The sequence below is a fragment of the Puma concolor genome, chromosome A1, assembly GCF_028749965.1.
Source record: "Puma concolor isolate L17-30 chromosome A1, mPumCon1.1.hap2, whole genome shotgun sequence".
NCBI lineage: Eukaryota > Metazoa > Chordata > Mammalia > Carnivora > Felidae > Puma > Puma concolor.
In genome coordinates, this window is record NC_141667.1 from 229861662 (window position 1) to 229879752 (window position 18091).

Sequence of the window (18091 nt, forward strand, 5' to 3'; positions counted from 1 at the left end):
TTATAAAAAAGCGCATGAATTCTATGAGCTAATGAAAGGTATAAGTATGTAGTACCTTTTAAGTGCTTCTTAAGTATGTAGTACCAAAATTATTTTTAATGTTAGCATGGATATCCGTGATGAAAAAAAATGTTTAGTTTATTCTCTTCCTTACTTGCCAGGCATTACCTTGGCCTCCACCCAAATTATTTTTGAAACAATTAGTTTGAAAATCCATAGCTCCCATATAATCATTTCTAAGCCTACGTACAAATGAACTATGCCCTGTATTACAACTGGTGTTGTAATACAACACCAAGTATTTTTTTTCTTGAATTATCACAGTAAACAAAGAAGCAAACCACCAAATCCCTATTTAAGGGAATCCAATTACATTGCTTTTACAAGTTATTTCATTTAGAAGATAGTTCTTGATATTCTAAGAGCTGAAATTTTTATGCCGTCATCCCTACTCTAGTAACAGAGAAAAAGAACTACATGGCATATTTTTATAGCAAACTACAATTATAAACACATATGTGCAAAATACTATAGGAGGAGATATACAATTTGATTATAAGGGTACTGCCCACCTTCTAGCTACATATAATTTACTATTCTTATAATTCTCTAATATTTTTCAATTTATGAAAACATGGACTTTTCTATACTGTCAGGTCAGGCTTATTATAGATTTTGATTGTATGATCAAAAGGGCCTGTCATTTGACTATTCCGGTTTAATACTTTTACTCACAACTTGAAGAAGACACATAACTACTCACCGTTTTTGGACCTCATAAAGGTGGGAAAAGTAACAGAAGTAAAAGAATATAGAATCATGATTCACAAATACCTTAATTTGTTGGAATAACGGACCTTAAGCCAACAAGATGGAATTAAATAGGTATAAATGTAAGAGAATAAAAGCCATCAATGGGCCTCTATTGCTATAAAAGATAATCAAATATTGGACTATGTATTTGTTCAGGTTCACCAAGAAATAGACATCAAAATGTGATTAAATCTATAAGGATTGTATCGAAGAGAATGCCTATTAGAAAAAACTGGGAAGGGAGCTGGGAAAGGATGGGAGATTCATCCAGTTATGATGCAAATCTGACTCCTAGTGAAGGAGAGAAAGGAAGGTAAGTTGGGTAAAAGTGTTTTTGACCTCCATTAAGTCTAATGAAAGTTCATCAAAGTGACTGGGGTGTCCTTGCGCCAAAACTAGCCTTCTGGAAAAAGACCTATGGCTCTCAGGAACAAGCTGCCTTAGTATGCGTGCTGCAATCAGTCATGGGCTTGGAGTAGCCCACTGGAAATATGGCCTCAGTGCAAATGAAGCAATGCATTTCTGAATGTGACAGGTGGATGTGACCATAACTAATGGTCAGTTAATGTCCCTGTAGTTGGAAGTCTGCAAGGTACATTCTCAAGGCATTCTCAAGACAAGCCTACATAATTTGGGTTTTTAAAATGCCATCCAAGTTTTGCTTAGAAAATATTACAAAAATATATTTTTAATTAGTAATTCAAAACCAATAAAACCTGAGATCCTAAAAGTGCAATAATAGCACTTCAGAATCAAAAACTGTTTCAGAACAGTTACTACCCACAGAAAAGATGTTTAAGAAAATAAAATTAAATTCTGGTCTTTGATGTGAGTGTGTGCATATGCATGTAATTATGGAGTAATGTCTTTTTGTATATTCATTGTATTTTTTCATTTTATTTTTTTAAGTTTTTATTTACTTATTTTGAGAGCAAGAAAGACAGAGAGAGAGCATGAGCGGTGGAGAGGGAAAGAAAGAGAGGGAGAGAGAGAAAGAGAGAGAATCCCAAGCAGGCTCCACACTGTCAGCCTGGAGCCCACAAGGGGTTTGAGATGAGATCACGAACCATGAGATCATGACCTGAGCCAAAATCAAGAGTCAGACGCTTACCTGAGTGAACCACCCAGGTGTCCTCCTTGTATTTTAAGCATGCACAGCCATCATCCTCCTTTTGTCAATTTTTGTCAGTGGGAATTCTTTTAAGGTTGGCTCTGAATCATTGACATAATCATGTTAATCTCTTTTTTGAATCTGTGGATCTTTTCTTTTTAAATCAACTTTATTGAAGTACTATTTATATATACTGAATGTACCCATTTTAAATTTACAGTTTGATGAGCTTTGACAAATATATCTCCCATGGAATCACCATCACAATCAAGAATAGCTACCCACAAATTTGCCTCATGCCACTTTACAACCATTGTCCTCACAATCGCAGCCTCAGGCAATCGATGATCTGCTTTATTCCACTGTAATTCACTATACCTATTCAAGAATTTTACATAAGTAAAATCACGTAGAATGTGCTCTTCTATTAGTTTTGGCTTTGTTTTTTCACTCTCATAATGTTCTGGAGATTCCATTTTGTTTTTCCATCGATCAGAAGTCCATTCCTTTTTGTTTTTTTGACAAGTATTTCCTTCTGTGGATATACTACAACTTGTTTATCCATTCACCCCTCAATGGACTTTTGAGTTTCTAGTTTGGGACTATTATGAATAAACCCATTGTGAGCATTCATATAAAAGTCTTTGCAAAGACATATGTTTTCATTTCTCTTGGGTAAATACCAAGGAATGGAATTGCTGAGTTATATGGTTAAGTGCATAAGAAAACTGCCAGAGTACTTTCTAAAGTGCTTGTGCTACTTTACGTCCTCTCCAGCAATGTGTAAGAGTTTTAATTGCTGCACATCATGACTAATACTTATGTGCAGTATAGTATTTCATTGTGATTTTCATTTGCATTTTCCTGGTGCTAATGATATTGAGCATCTTTTAAAAGTGCTTAGTGACTATTTGCATGCCTTCTTTTGTGAAGTGCTTGTTCAAATCATTTGTCCATTTTAAATTGGATTCTTGTCTTTTTAATTAGTGAGATGAGTAGTTCTTTATATATTCTGGATATAAATCTTCAGATATATTTATTGTAAATATTTTTCCACTTGATGGATTGGTTTTAATTTTCTTAACAATGTGTTTCAGAGAATAGAGGAACTTACTTTTGATTATGAAATTCAATTAATTTTCACCTAGTTTATATTTCTGTATCCTAAATATCCTTTTCCTACCCTCAAAATCTTGATTTTATTTTATCTTGCCTTCTTAAAAGTTTTATAGCTTTAGCTGTTTTTTAAATCAATTTTGTGAACATTGTAAAGTCATTTCAAGGTTAATTTTTTCCATATGGATATCAAATTCTCCCAGGATGAATATTATTACTAACTGTTACAACAGAACTGACCTGAGGGTGACTGCAAAATTGGTTGAGGAACAGCATCCCTCCTCGTCAAAGGAGAGTCAACAACAATCAAGGGAGTTGTCTTCAGTCAATTTTCTGATACTCAGCCTGTAACCACCTCCTAAATCCTATTCAATAAAAGCCAATAAAGGGGAGAATCATTATTTTGCCCCATTGACCATGCAATTTGGCCAACAGTTTGCTGTGTTTGCTTATCACCAAACGGTCCAAATCTATGAAAGGTCTGAGGTCTTACCCTACTTGCACGCTAACAAGTTAGCCAGCCATAGTTTCAAGGATGTCAACAGAAGACATGATTTCTGGGTCAGGGACAAAGAACTTTATGACTCATCATAGGAGTAGGTGCTGGAGTGTCAATATTCGCACTATCTTCCTGAGTGCTAGTTTTTACAGGGCAATATCTGCACATGAAGTACAGTGTGGTAAAGGAGACGAACCCTGAGTTACAGAACCCGAATCTTTTATAATGGGAAGTAAGTTTTTCTACCCTTTGCTCCTGAGAGAGACAGTAGCTCTATCCTTGAAGGCTATTTGCTATATAAACATCTCTGGGGGGGGGGGGGGGGCGGGGGGAAGGTCTAGAACAAATGTAGTCAGTACCTCTGGTTGCAAGGTATGGGGAAATGTGAGCAAACAATGGAGAATTGTCACTCATGCTTACAGCTCCCTAGTTGTTCGTTTATGGCCCCATGGAGTTTCTTCCTGTGCATCCCAGTTTAGTATTTTGCACAGACTCAAGGCAATCCCATGCAGATTTCTGTAGGTTTTTATCTGCATAATTCCCTTCTCTCTGATTCTCTGTTCTGTAAGTTCTAGTCATTTCAGCTTCCCTGAATTCTCCTCTTTGTCTTCTCGATTTAAATATGACTGTTGTGTTTTGCAGGGGTTCTCCCTCTGTGCCTCAATTCAGACAGTACTCCCAGGCAGAAAGCCTAGGAAATTGTAGGGCTCCCCTTATCTAGTTACCTTCTCTCAGGGATCATAGTTTTATGCTCTCTCTTTTATAATGTCTGAAACAATGATTTTGTACATTTTGCCCAATTTTCTATTGTTTACAATGGGATTATAAATGTAGTACCAGTTTACCTCAGCATGGTAAAAGCAGATGTCCCCTTTTTAAAAATTTTCAATAGTTTCTGAGACAGTCATTAAATATAATTAGTCTTTAAGTGGCATATACATAAAACTAAAATTAATCACATACCTAAAATGGAACAGAATAAGAAAACACTTATACTGACGCATGAAAAACTTCTGAAGCACAGATGCAGTCTGAGAGTGCCTTTCAGGGAGGCTGGCGGGGTCAGTCTGTCTGCACTAAGGCCAGTCAGGTGGATGAGGAGACATGAGGGGAAGCATTAGAGATGCCCCAGAGGCTGCTCCCTGCTCCTTCTTTGAGAAGGCAATTCATCCAAACCTTTGGGAAAATGTCAGATTGATTTTTTTGATGCTGTTATGTACTTCATAGTAAATGTTTTAGTCCTGAACAGAAGTATCTCTTTCTCCATGATTAAGTCAGGGCATCCAATCTCATAATGGTTATGAAGAGTGCTAGCTTACTCCTAGTTATGGGACTGGAGCCATCTCCTGGCCCAGACACATTGGTTCACAACCCACAAGGCACAGATCCAGGCTGAGGCTTCATCAGGGGAAAAGTGGTTTGCAGCATACCCTCACTTATTTACCTCAGGACCAAATTAGTAGAATGGGAAAAAATGAGAGAAGAGTCTGTCACTCATTTTACCAAATCTTTTTCCAAAACGAACAAAACACCGCTGGCACAGTGAGGATGCCCTGGCTTATCTCTCATATTTCATATTTCATCCATCTTCCCATTTTATTTCCAGCCTGATAACTGTCCATCATTTTAATTCTTTCATTCTGTAATCTTATAAAGCCAATTAGTAGCATTATAAGTATTATAAATATATTAACCAAGAATGGACTTAAGCTGCTTTCCAAATTTTTTTTTTATTCAGTAGATGACTGAAGTTCTCAGGCCATGCTAATAATCCATTTTACCAGCACATATTTAACAAAGCACTTAATGTGTCCTTTTAGTGTCATTATTGTTTAATGTCAAAAAATCAGATATTTTGAAAGTCATTCTCATTTGGAACTATGAGGTATTATGATTTGGAGGTTAGAGCTCAATAACATTACCACAAGAAAATCCAGAACTTGTTTCTCAACCTGTGACTGAAGACACCCTCCTCACCTCTGTCATAGTACCTTCCTGAAAAATGAAGCTATGCCAGTCATGTCATCCACATCTTTAAGACTCCTGATGGCTCCCTGTGGCCTAACAGATAATGTTAAAACATTTTAGGGAACACAGATCCATTAAAATTTGAGCCTGGTTTTAACCTTCAACACCTGTTTCTGCTATTGTCTCATCTTGGGATTCTACCATTCTGAAATCACCTTACACCACAACCAGGTCACAAGGCTTTTTCAAGATTTGGTGCCTTTGCTTGGGCCATTTCATCTGCCTAAAAAGCCCTCTTTAAACAACTCTGATGGCTGTGGCCAGAGCTATTTGCTCACTTTCCCTCACCCATTTCTCACCTCTGTGGGGCTAAAATGCAACGGTGAACATATCACTGCCAAGTCCTGTGCTTTACTGAGCAGAGAGCCTAAAAGATTAGGGTTAAGGTAATTGTCCAAACTTGATGCCTTAATCTTCTCTCCTATTGATTCACAATATACTCTACCTCTTTCCAGTAGCTATCACCCTAAATATCCGTGCAAAATCCCCTGATACGATTACATATGTAACTTTGGGGCACCCGGGTGGCTCAGTCCATTACACATGTAGCTAGTGGCTACCATATTGGGCAGTGCCATTCTAGAATCCTCATAGGCTTGGAGACCAACTCATAGGACTATTATTTCAGGGCTTAGGCCTTTAATTATAAAGAAAAGAATTTTAGAAATGGACAACTGATCATAAAAATAAGGTGCTAGTAGGGTCATATGTTTGCAAGAATTTTTTTCTTTTTCCATTCTTCGCGACTTAATTATCTACAATTGAGCCTATATAATTTTGCATTAGTTTTCATGCTGCTTTTTAAATGTTCTACACCCTTCCTTTTGTAAGTTCTGCCACTCTAGAATAATAATGCTAATTTTCTATTTTGTTAATTATGTATTTATACCTTTGTGAATGTGCTGCATATAGACAACATGTATTAAGCTAGTGATTGGGCTAGTCAATGAAGTATTAGACAAGAAAGATTGCTTTTATGTAATACATGAAAACATACAATCGCCCCTAAATGAATTCAGATAGCGTTCACGATGGTTAAAATAAGGAAGGCAATACAGTGTGGAAGTTAAAGCACAAATGTAGGTGCGAGATAGACTTTGGTGAAGCTATTCAACCTAGCTAATCTTCACAGTTTCCTATTCTGGAAAATGAGGAGGATAAAAATAGTATGCCACCCAATGACATAATGCCTGTAAAGCTCTTAGGTTGGTGTCTGGCACAGGGCAAGTGTTTAAATGTTAGTTGGTATTGTTACTGTGATAATGATTATTATTATTTCATCAGTGTTCTCATTGGGGTAGAACTTTACAGTTGACAAAGCACTTTCAGAATGTAATCTCATCTGACCCTCAAAACAGCCTTCGAGGCAGGTAGATAGTCCCACTTTAAAAGAAAAGTGATATTTAGAAACTTTAAGCAACTTGTTCAAGCAACAAAAGGCAGAGCTGTCTACGGACTCCAAAACCCACACACGGGCCACTACGTTGCTGCCATCATTACTGGTAATCGTCTTGCTGCCTTTTTAGAGACACTTATTAATTCAATTCTTCATCTTCAAATTCTTATTCTTAATCAGGGTTTTAGCAAATATCCCTGTTTCCCAGGAATACCCTCTCCATAAGGTTGCCTCTCTTCCCAGCCACATGCTGCTATTGTGTTTTAAATTTGTTTCTTATGTGTTAGGCAAGCAAATGTTTCGTAATATGTGGTAGTGCCTTGCGTAAGCATTGGCAAATGGATTTTTTGAAAAACTCTTATCCATATCCAAGAGCAAACACTTATGGTTTACTTCTGAAAAGCCAGGCCAGCATCTGAAGCTGAAGCTCAACAATGTGTCTTTGTTTCAGCTGATCTCAACATCAGTTATAAAACTCTTAGGCATCTGCCAAGAGCCTTTGCCTTATTGTACCTTACAAGTAAGAGACAAAAGGCTTTGGAATAATTAAACAAAGCACAATTTCTACATTTTGTTTACTCAGGACCCTATCCTGTAATTTTTTTATGCCAGCAAAATTTAAATGGAAGTTAGCTGAAAGGTGGCTTATGTGAGACTCAGAAGATTGGGTTCATAATCCATACTCATAAAACTGTTTCTACCAGTGCATATTAGGAGATATTAAGATTTGACTTCTCTTCTTAATTAGCCAGAATACAATGATGTGGCTAAATAAATGCAAAACTCGATGACTACCTTCATTCCGCCACGTCAGACCAAACATGATGGCATGGCCAGATGAGCACAGCATCCTTCACATCCGAAGGCGATAGGAGTCTCTTCAATCTGTGTAATGATTTCCCAGCCATACCTCCAACCTGCTTGGCTTGGAGCCACTGGGCATGAACACTGAGCAAAGAATGCATAGTCAAACACAACTTGGCTTAAGGAAAAACAAGAGTGAAGAAGCAAAGCATATCACAGGGTGTTTGGGGCCTCTCTGCATTTTAATTTTCTGATTAATAAAGTGTGAATTAGACTAGTGCTTTATAGGGATGTCTATATAATCATGAGAAACTCAGTTTCTGTGTTTTTTTTCCCTCTACATGTAAAGCAAAATACTTGAGGAAAGAATTCCTACAACAGAATCAAGTTTATATGGGCTCGTCCACATGATGCCAGAACTGGCCTATCCTGAAAAACTGTCTAGTGGAGCAGTGCAACTAAGGCCTCTTACAACAGCAGTACTCTAGGATATTACACAATAAGGCTTTTCAGAAGACGGTCACTTTACAGTTGGCTGGGTTCTTTCCAGAATATCATAGGGTGTTTGAGGATTTTTCTCTAGCATCCTGCCAAGAGGCTCCCCACACATAGTGGGTGAATGCTGCTCTAAGGTTCCACTGAGGGGTTCCTACAACTTCTAACTCAATTCAGGTTGGAGATGTTCATGATGAGTGATAAGCAAACACTGACCCCAAATTGAGAACATGTGGTCTGTCCTCCCAGCTGATTTCCTGAGCTGTCCTGGGCATCTTTACCAAAACACTCCCTGTTCCATAATTTGTGAAGTCCAGCTAAGAGTTATTTGTAAATAATTCTGCCCCACCCATAATAACTTCCTACACATGTTAATATTTGTAAGAAATGTTTCTGAATTACGTGTTAAAGTAATGTGGGGGTGCACTTGGCCTCTAAATCAATCCTGCATGTACTCTGCACACTTACCTTGCTATAAGGACACTGCTTTTGCAACATTGATGTACAGTGATGTTCTGAGTAGCAAACAAAACAAGACAAAACATTCAATCTGATTTAAACATAAATTGCACACCTTTCAAAGAGTGAAGACTTTGGTAAATGCAGTGAATGTTGAAAGGCAAAACTGGTGACATCTGACCCGCTCATTTTGAAGACTTTATAGTTGTGGTTTTTGTTTTGCCAATGGTAAAAATTGTTTGATCTGGCATTCCTTACCTAAAGCAAGTAATAACAATGTTCAAATATATCTAGTTGCTTTCCATTTCGTAAGATACAGCCATTTGCCTTAAAATAGAATAAAGTAATACATTCTTCCTAAGTCAGGGACATTTTCTGGTATTTTTACTGTAACCCGGACTGTGATGTTTTCTAGTCATTGAGAGGGGTAAAAATCTGCTTTTTCTGGCCATAAACATAAACACACACACTTAGAAGGTAACCTGCTGAGTGATTAAGAGAATTCAAGTGCTTCCGGACAAAATTAATGTGTCATGGAAAAGAAATACAGAAACAGTGACTAGGCTTGTGAAACTGCACCTGAAAATACCATATATACTCCTCTACAGGTATAAAAGGGGCACCGCTTTTCAGTGATACATATGCAACTGTTTTCTTCCTGGGCCAGTATACAAGATGAAAAGAATTCTTGCGTTGTGGTGATAGATGGGATTTCCTAGACACCAGCATGATGTTCACCAAGCTAAAGCTGTCTGGTTTAGCCTGGGTTATTCTCTAAAGGGGCTAAACCAGAAAATCTCTCTTCTTGGGCCAGGAAAAACAATACCCTCCTCATACTTGAGCACAGCATTCTTGGCATGAGCAAATGTGTTCTTGAGTTATATTTCCAATAATGCTAATTTGCATTGATCCGTCTTTATCCTCTTGTTTCTGCTTTGTGACAAATGATGTGAATTTATGAAATGGCTGGATACACAAGTGCCATCTGTCGTTGTAGAATAGAACAAGGCCTGAGCTGCAAAAAAGCATAGAACTGGTGCCCTTGGAATCCTCGACTTGTTCTAACATACTAAGGCAAGTGGACAAGGACACAGGGTAGCCAAACTCAAGTTCTGTCAAAACCCAGAGCTGCTGGTAGAACAAATCTTGCAGCAGTAATCCCTGTCAGTCATTCTGGTGGTGATGGAGGGCAAAGCAACCCAGGGAATGCTTTTTGGTTCTGATTTTGGACGTGAACTTACACTCGGCAATTCTCCTACCTTTTATAAAATTATCAAACATGGGGATTAAGTCTTCTTTTTCTCTTGAATTTGTTAACAATAGTTTATAAAGAGCAGTTCATAAGGGAAGCACTCAGACATGCTTTTCATTGATTTTTCAGAGTGTTTTACCTTTTCCAGCCTGGAACATCATTCCTTCGGTTCTAGATTTTATAGGTTCCATTCACGGCATGACATATCTGCTGCCTGAAGGGACCTCCACACCTTGTACCAAAGAATAATGACTAGTATTCTTGTCCCAGAGTGGGTCACTCTTGTTTTTGTTTAACCAGTTGATCTTTTTAGATAACGCTAGAAGGTGATCTTTTTAGATAAGATGGTAGGGACACCTGGGTGGCTCAGTGGATTGTGCGTCTGACTTCAGCTGAGGTCATGATCTCGCGGTTCCTGAATTTGAGCCCTGCATCTGGGTCTCTGCTGTCAACCAGAGCCCATGTGGGATCCTCTGTCCCCTTTCTCTCTTTTCCCCTCCTCCTCAAAAATAAATAAACATTAAGAAAAATTTTTTTAGGGCACTGATTTCTACTCCTGAAACCAATATTGCACTATATATTAACAAAGTAAAATGTAAATTTTAAAAAAAGAAAAAAATAAATAAAAAATAAATCAGACTAGAAAATAAATCAGACTTTTAACAGTATAACGTAAAAAAATATTGTAATTACTTTCAGACTTGTGAAGATATTTAGATCAAAGTCACAGGACAGTCTTGCTTCCTAAGCATTAAATAAAATAGGTATAATATAGAAAATTGATTTTAATTGCCATTGACATGATTATTAGACTATATGACTATATAATATAGATTTAAGGGACATAAATTTTTAATTTTTATTTATACATCTATAAGTACTGAAATGTGAACATATGGTTTGGATATCAGAGAATGATTAATTTCCAATTGAGTTAATGGAGTGTTTTCTGTTTTTGTTCTCTATAGTTTATGATAGTGAAAGATTTGCAAACTCATTTTATTACCCTATGACAAGAAAATAAAGAGCTACAGGTGGTAGGTGATGGAGAGGATGAGTGAGAAGCAACCCAGACCTTCCCTGGCTCAGCTCACCCCCCTGCCTCCTTTACCAGAAAGCTCCACAGCCTTCCTCCCCCAGAGTTCCTTCTACTATAGCACCCCCGGTCAGGGGAGGAAGGAGCCTCTTCCTCCCAGAAATGTCTGATTACATGGGTCATTTTTTCTCATATACCAGTTACATGTGCCTTATGCTTCAGCTATTATTTGAGCATGACCTCGACCCTCTGAAAGACTGATATATGAGGCAAAAATATGAAGAGTCAGCAAGACACTGGGGGTTTGGGACACAAAAGTCACCAGCAGCAAAAATGACACAAGGTAAATGTCTGCGGTAAGGCCATCAATATGAGAATTGGTGTCCCAAGCCATGGCAGAGCTTAGCCTGCCAGTGTGAGTGACATGGGTATAGCTGCCGGGCTGTAGGACAGGCGCCAAGCAGGCTATTTTGGGTCCTGTGCTTCACTAAGTCAAAGGATAGGGTGTGTCTACAAAGATGAATTGACAATGCAGAGCAACATGTTGCTAATTTCCTAACTCCTCTTAAAATTCAGAGGAAACAGACATCTCAGTGAGGCTCTAGAAAAGATATGACTTAGGTGAGCTCTGAAGAAAGGACAGAATTTAATTAAAGTAACCTAAGAGGAAAGCAGGAATCTCACCAGTAGGATTTGAGCTTCGGCATCTTCTTAAGCTGCTTCCCTATTGGGGTGCTCAGCCCATGACCTCTCTCTATAGGCTTCAGGCAACAACCACCTGGGCTCAAGAGCTCTTCCCGACCTATACAGAGTTCCTCCTGCGGCACTCAGCTCCGTGGCCATAGCTGGCCCTTAACTTTGCCGACCCACTCTGGTACCATGCTTTTTCCAACAAGTGAAGGCAAGCCACAGTTGCCTCATCTAGGCAACTTCTCTTGATCTTTGCCCATTTACTCTCAACTGGGTATTTTTGTTCAATTTTCCTGTAGTTCTTAGAACCCAGCCTTGATATTGGTCTCTGGTCCCTACTCTTCTGCAACCCAGTAGATGTCCTTTGAGGCTTCCTGGACCCTGACTTCCAACTCTTGGCTCTTCTCACCTCCTGATTTTGGCATTTCTCATGGGGGATGAGAAACTCTATGTGGCAGGTCCAGCCTTATAGAAACACACCCCCTTGATCTCCCCACACTTGTGCTTGTCCCTTTCCCACCTCACAGCCCATGAAATACTCAGGTGCTTTGGAGAATAAAGACCACCTAAAACTCGAACACAAAGTGTGGCGAAGAGGGCAATGTTCCCTACACTGTGAGCTCCTCAAGACAGGTGACCTCGTCTTTTCATTTTGAATCTCCAGCACCTAGAACAGAGCCTCGTATAAAATGAGCACTAGCTAGATGTTTCTTAATTGTAACCCCGTGATAAAGTAGAACCATTTTATTTAGCTTCAGCTGAGATTCCCTGCTATGAAGGTCAAACCATCAGGTGCCAGGCCCCTCCACTCCTTGCCCCAATTCCAAACCAAGATACTAGAAGGCCTATGCAGGGTTTGCAAAAAGCATAGTTAAAATTCTGTTTTGTTGTCAGCACATCATCCACCTAAAAATTTTTAAAGGGTGGAAATTGAAGAGTAAGGAAGGCAGCTCTATAATTGGTGGAATGGTCACTATGCTGTGTTTCTCTCTCACTTTAAGACAAATAGAGGGACCCCGTGGGCCCCACTGCATGAAGGGACCAGAGAATTTGACTGATATTCTCTGGACTTTATTGAGGGCCAGAAAATGGTGTGTAATTCCTTTCTGAGGAAACAAAAGGCAGAGGTGTGTGCTTTGAACGGCCTGCCACAAGGGTGGAACAAAAGGAGAGAGACATGGGAGAGAGCTGCTTTCCCGCTGATGGCAGCAGGCATGGGTACTAGTCCTGAGCCAGATGTGGGCCCTACACAGGAAGTCAGCACGAGAACCGTCTGTAGGGGAAACTGATCGCGACAGAGTGGGAATGCCACCAGATGCCCAGCCAAGAAGGAAATCCAGCATGTGACCTCATGGGACAGGATTGGCGCTAGGTATCTGCCTCATCCAGAGGGCACCAGCCAGCTCAGCACATAAGACCTTTTGTTTTTCTGGCTTCAGATCTCTCCACCCATTGTGAGCCCTGAGGAGGCAGGCAAGGGTGATCCAGTGAAAGCTGGGTGGGGTGAGGGGCGTGGGGGGAGACAAAAGGAAGACTGAAGAGCAAGGCTGGGAAACAGAAAAGCTTTCATCTGGGATCAGATTTGAAGCTTTTTATAATTACAGTGGACTGGATATTTCAGTTGCTAAAATGAGATTGTTCTTATGATCAAAGGTGACCAGATTACTTTCAATCATCTGTGTGATACGAAGAACCATGACCCTTCAGATTTCACCTCAAGAATGTTGAAGAAATAGTTAACAGAGGATCTGAAGGCCGAATGTTGAAGGGAAGCTGCTTTCTGTTTCATGAACTCAAATTCAGCTGATATAAATATAACAAATACATAATGAATTAACGAATACAAAAGCAAGGAAATAATTACAAATTCAGTCATATTACTCAGTGCGACTCACAGTGTTATTTACCATGAATTAGACTTTTACAATTATCTCCAGTTCCCCTTCTAGTTTACTATTATCTCTGCTCTTAACCAGGTCACAACCCTGGTCTCTATTTGTGGACCATTTCAGGTGAATACTCTTTTCCTTAGAGCTGCCAGTTCCTCTGGCTTCTGCACTTAATTTTTACAGCAATTTTACTCTTGAGCTCACAGCTCAGGACAGCTGTACCCGGGAAGGCTTTGCCTTTTTTTTTTTTCTTCTCCAGAACTTTCCTAATTTGCTACTCTGTGGATGTATTTAAGACCTGCATCCCTTTCCTGCTTTTTAGAATCTTTTTTTTTTTTTCCACAGTAAAAATCTAGGATTTGTTGGCATATTGGACACTTGGACACCAGAGAAGCTAGAACTATTGTCAAGCCACACATGATTTGGGAAGAGGGTTATATATGTTTTTTTTAATATTTAAAAAAATTAATGTTATTTCTTTATTTTTGAGAGACAGAGAGAGAGAGTGAGCAGGAGAGGGGCAGAGAGAGAGGGAGAGAGAGAATCCCAAGCAGGCTCCAGGCTGTCAGCACAGAGCCCGATGTGGGGCTCGAACCTACAAACTGTGAGATCATGACCCGAGCCGAAATCAAAGAGTCGGATGCTTAACCAATTGAGCCACCCAGGTGCCCCTATGTATGTTTTTTATTTTTATTTTTATTTTTGAGTCTCTCTTTTCTGCCATCATTTTGGTTCCATCTGTAGGTCACCTACCCTCTGCTATGGTTCACTATTTTAGGTCTTCCCATGGAGCTGTGGGCACATTTAACTAATTTCTCTTTCCCTCAGCACAGCAAACTCTTTGGAGGTAGAGGTGGCTGGAGTAAGGATTAAGCAGAGGTAAATTATGGTTGCTCTAAGGGATGAAAGAAATGAATCTGAGGATTACATCCCTGTGGACAGTGGGATTGACAATGGGATTGACTAACCATCAGGATAGTTCTTTTTTTTGTTTTGTTTTGTTTTAAGTTTATTCATTTATTTTGAGAGAGAGAGAGAGAGGATGAGTCAGGGAGAGACAGAGAGAGAGAGAGGGAGAGAGAGAACTCCAAGCAGACTCTACACTATCAAGGCAGAGAACGGCAGCGAACTTTAAAAATCTACCAGTTAGTACTATAGCACAAGTGTAAGTAAAGCCTGGAAGTATCACAGTACAATAGTTATTTAGCACAAAGATACATGATTTAGCACAAAGATATATGTTAAAATGTCCTAATTTGAATTATAAAATAACAACTTGAAATATAAAGTAAGAACTATCCTGAGGGTGGGGCACCTGGTGCCTCAAACCCACAATCCATGACATCATGACCTGAGCTGAAGTCAAGAGTCAGATGCTTAACCACTTAACCAACTGAGCCACCCAGGCACCCCACCATCAGGATAGTTCTTATACTTTATATTTCAAGTTGTTATTTTATAATTCAAATTAGGATATCTTAATGCATGTCTTTGTGCTAAATAACTATTGTACTGTTATACTTAGGGGCTTACTTACTCTTGTGCTATAGTACTAAATGGTAGATTTTTAAAGTTCTCTGCAGTTTATTAATATCAGTTCATTTGATTCAAAAACATTTGCTTTCTCAAGACAATTGACTCAGCATTCTCTTAAGGAGCATTAAAGTATTAATTGGTCAGTGTTTAACAAGCCATGCTGAGTGGTTTTACGTGGTTTGGTTTAGCAGCCTGCCTCCTGGATTCCTGGCTTGGCTGACAACATTACAGTGCTTTAACCATCAGTTTAGAAAACTGAAGAGAAGGGGCGCCTGGGTGGCTCAGTCGGTTAAGCGGCCGACTTCAGCTCAGGTCATGATCTCGCGGTCCGTGAGTTCCAGCCCCGCGTCGGCTCTGTGCCGACAGCTCAGAGCCTGGAACCTGTTTCAGATTCCGTGTCTCCCTCTCTCTCTGCCCCTCCCCCGTTCATGCTCTGTCTCTCTCTGTCTCAAAAATAAATAAATGTTAAAAAAAATTAAAAAAAAAGAATGCTGAAGAGAAGTATTTCCCTTCAATCATTACAAAGTGGTCAACAGCTAAGATTAAAGCTAGAGGAAGGGTCATCTAGTTGTAATTATTAGTCAGATTTAAGGTATTTTTATATGAAGGCAATCTCACTTCCTTTCATCTGAAGATGGTCTGTGATTGGACCACATCGTGCAAGACACCGTTCTTAAGGCCTTCATCATCTCTGCTTTAGCGCTGGGTTAGTCAGCCAACTTGCTCTTCCAGGGCTAATTTATCTTACAGGTGACACATTAAATAGAAGCACACAGTCAAAGTTTGAATTCCAGCTTCTATGTTGTCTTGGTCTGTCAGGTCAAATTAATCACCTAACGGTGTGCCCCTGAACGAGCTGCTTGCCGTATACATTTAGCTGTCCAAACTGCACCCCCCGCCCCCAACCACAGGAAGTAATCCCCTGGTAAGAAAACAAGCTCACAAAACACCCAGGTACCAGGCAGGTGGGACAGGAGGATGACTAGAAAGAGGATGTGCAGTTTTGTTTTTCAAATGAAGAGCTAATGGTGTGCTGTTTCCACTGGAGGTTGCCAGAGTCCTCTCTGTGTGTGGTATCCCACAGGAACTCAACCTCAGAGGAAGCATAACTCTACCCATGTGGCATTTCTGTGGAACACCGAGGGAAACATGGGAGAAATATTATGTGTCTTGTGAAAGAATCTAAATATATTCTGAAAGCTTGATTTCCTGGATTTTTTTTTCATCATTATAATGGGAGATCCAACTAGATGTCACCCACCAGCACAGCCCAGACCAGATCCACTGAGAACTAAACGCACAGAATACTGTCTTTGGTCTAATGCTCCAGTGCCACAAAGGGATTTATAAATTAGAAGTTTGGAAAGATCCACAGGAATAATAAAAGCAATAGGGGAGAGTGATTTCCGGAGCATACTAAAGGAACAAACAATGTGTAGTGTGGCGAAGTAATAGTGAATAGAACGTGAGGCTAAAAGCATTTGAAGTGTATGAATGCCAACTTGAAGAATTCAGTTACACATACAGAGAAAGTACTCTCTAGAAGTTGGACGTCATAGGATAAAATTAAAGGCAGGTAAGTTTAAGCTGTTCACCAAATATAATAGTAATATTAATAGCTAATATTTATAACTAGGAAAATAAAGCTATTATATCAATAAGCTCTTATCAGTGGAAGAACATTTCTCTGTAATTTCAAAAAGAGCCTTAATTCTAGAAATGGGGTCTATGCTGTAGTCAATTCATGAAGAGTCTCACTTTCCATTCTCTTAAATTATGAATTCTTGGTGTTCTTTGATCCATGTTTGTTTAACATTTGTGTGCTACATGCTGCAACACAGCACTGAACAGAAACAGAGCCCCTGCCTTCATGGAGCTCATGGTCTACAGACAGGACCAATGATAAACAAATAGCCACAAATGATAAACTTAACATTACAGCTGACGTCAGTGCTAAGTAGGAAAAGACAAATGATATTCCAAGAGTTGACAAGGCGGCCTTCCCAGTCTGGGGAGGATGGTAGGAGAAGAGACAGTTCAGTGAGGCCTGAGGAGGAGTTCCCTGTGGGGAAAGAGAGGGGGTAGAAGAAAAAGTTGTGAGGGAGCAGGAGACACCTGTGTGAAAGCCCTGTGCCACCAGCGAGCAGAGCACAGTTTTCCTAACTGGATTAGTTTAGCGTGAGACCTGATATGCCCTGAAGAAATAAAAATTAAAATGCAGTGTAAATGACCTGCAGTTACCCAAGAGAACCCAGAACTTCAGATAATTCCACGAAGAACATTCTATCCGCGTGATTTAGTGCCCATAAGGTATGACAGGCCGTATTTATGATTCTGCAGTGCAGCCTGGGCTCATCTGTGCATTCTCACTGGGGGTGGGGAAGATCTGCCATGGAGTTGGAGGGGACCACTGCTGTCCCCGGTGGCCATAGACAACATTCGGTTCTTTCTATGTTGGAAAGGTAAAGGGGGACACTTTGGGGAAACTACCGGATGGTCTTTTGACTTTGGTGTATCATTCTATAAAACCATGGTGAGGAATAAATTTCTTATATTCCATAAAAGTAATGAATACATTGGAGAGAATCTAAAAGGAGATCCTTCATATCACATAAGGGAGGAATTACATTTCTAAAATTCCATGAATGTTTTTTCATGAATGATTTTCTGAAGAAGTGATGTGTAATCCACACACACAGGGACACTCCTGGGTCACACCCTTATTGAGAATGAACATGGGCCAACTGTGAGGTATTTAGTAGGTGTTCTGTGGGCGGGAAAAATTAAAAAATGTTTAATGACTTAAGTTCAACAGAGGCTGAATTAAACAAAGTTAAACAGACTTTCTTACTGCCCAACTGGCCAAAGTATTTAATATTTTTATATTAATATAAATTGTAAAACTCTTGTAATAAATATACTATTTGACATCTTGAAATATACCATCCTCAGAACTGAGTATTCCTG

At 39.4% G+C, this 18091-nt stretch overlaps 1 protein-coding gene and 1 long non-coding RNA gene across 3 annotated transcripts in view; both read left to right on the forward strand.

The window, feature by feature from the left end:
- Positions 1-18091, forward strand: part of STARD13 (StAR related lipid transfer domain containing 13) — a 386813-nt gene that overhangs the window by 104715 nt on the left and 264007 nt on the right. The window lies entirely within an intron of this gene.
- On the forward strand, positions 1957-8290 carry LOC147584829 (uncharacterized). The gene is made up of 2 exons (XR_015253718.1): positions 1957-7069; positions 7712-8290. It is a non-coding gene; the product is annotated as an uncharacterized LOC147584829 (long non-coding RNA).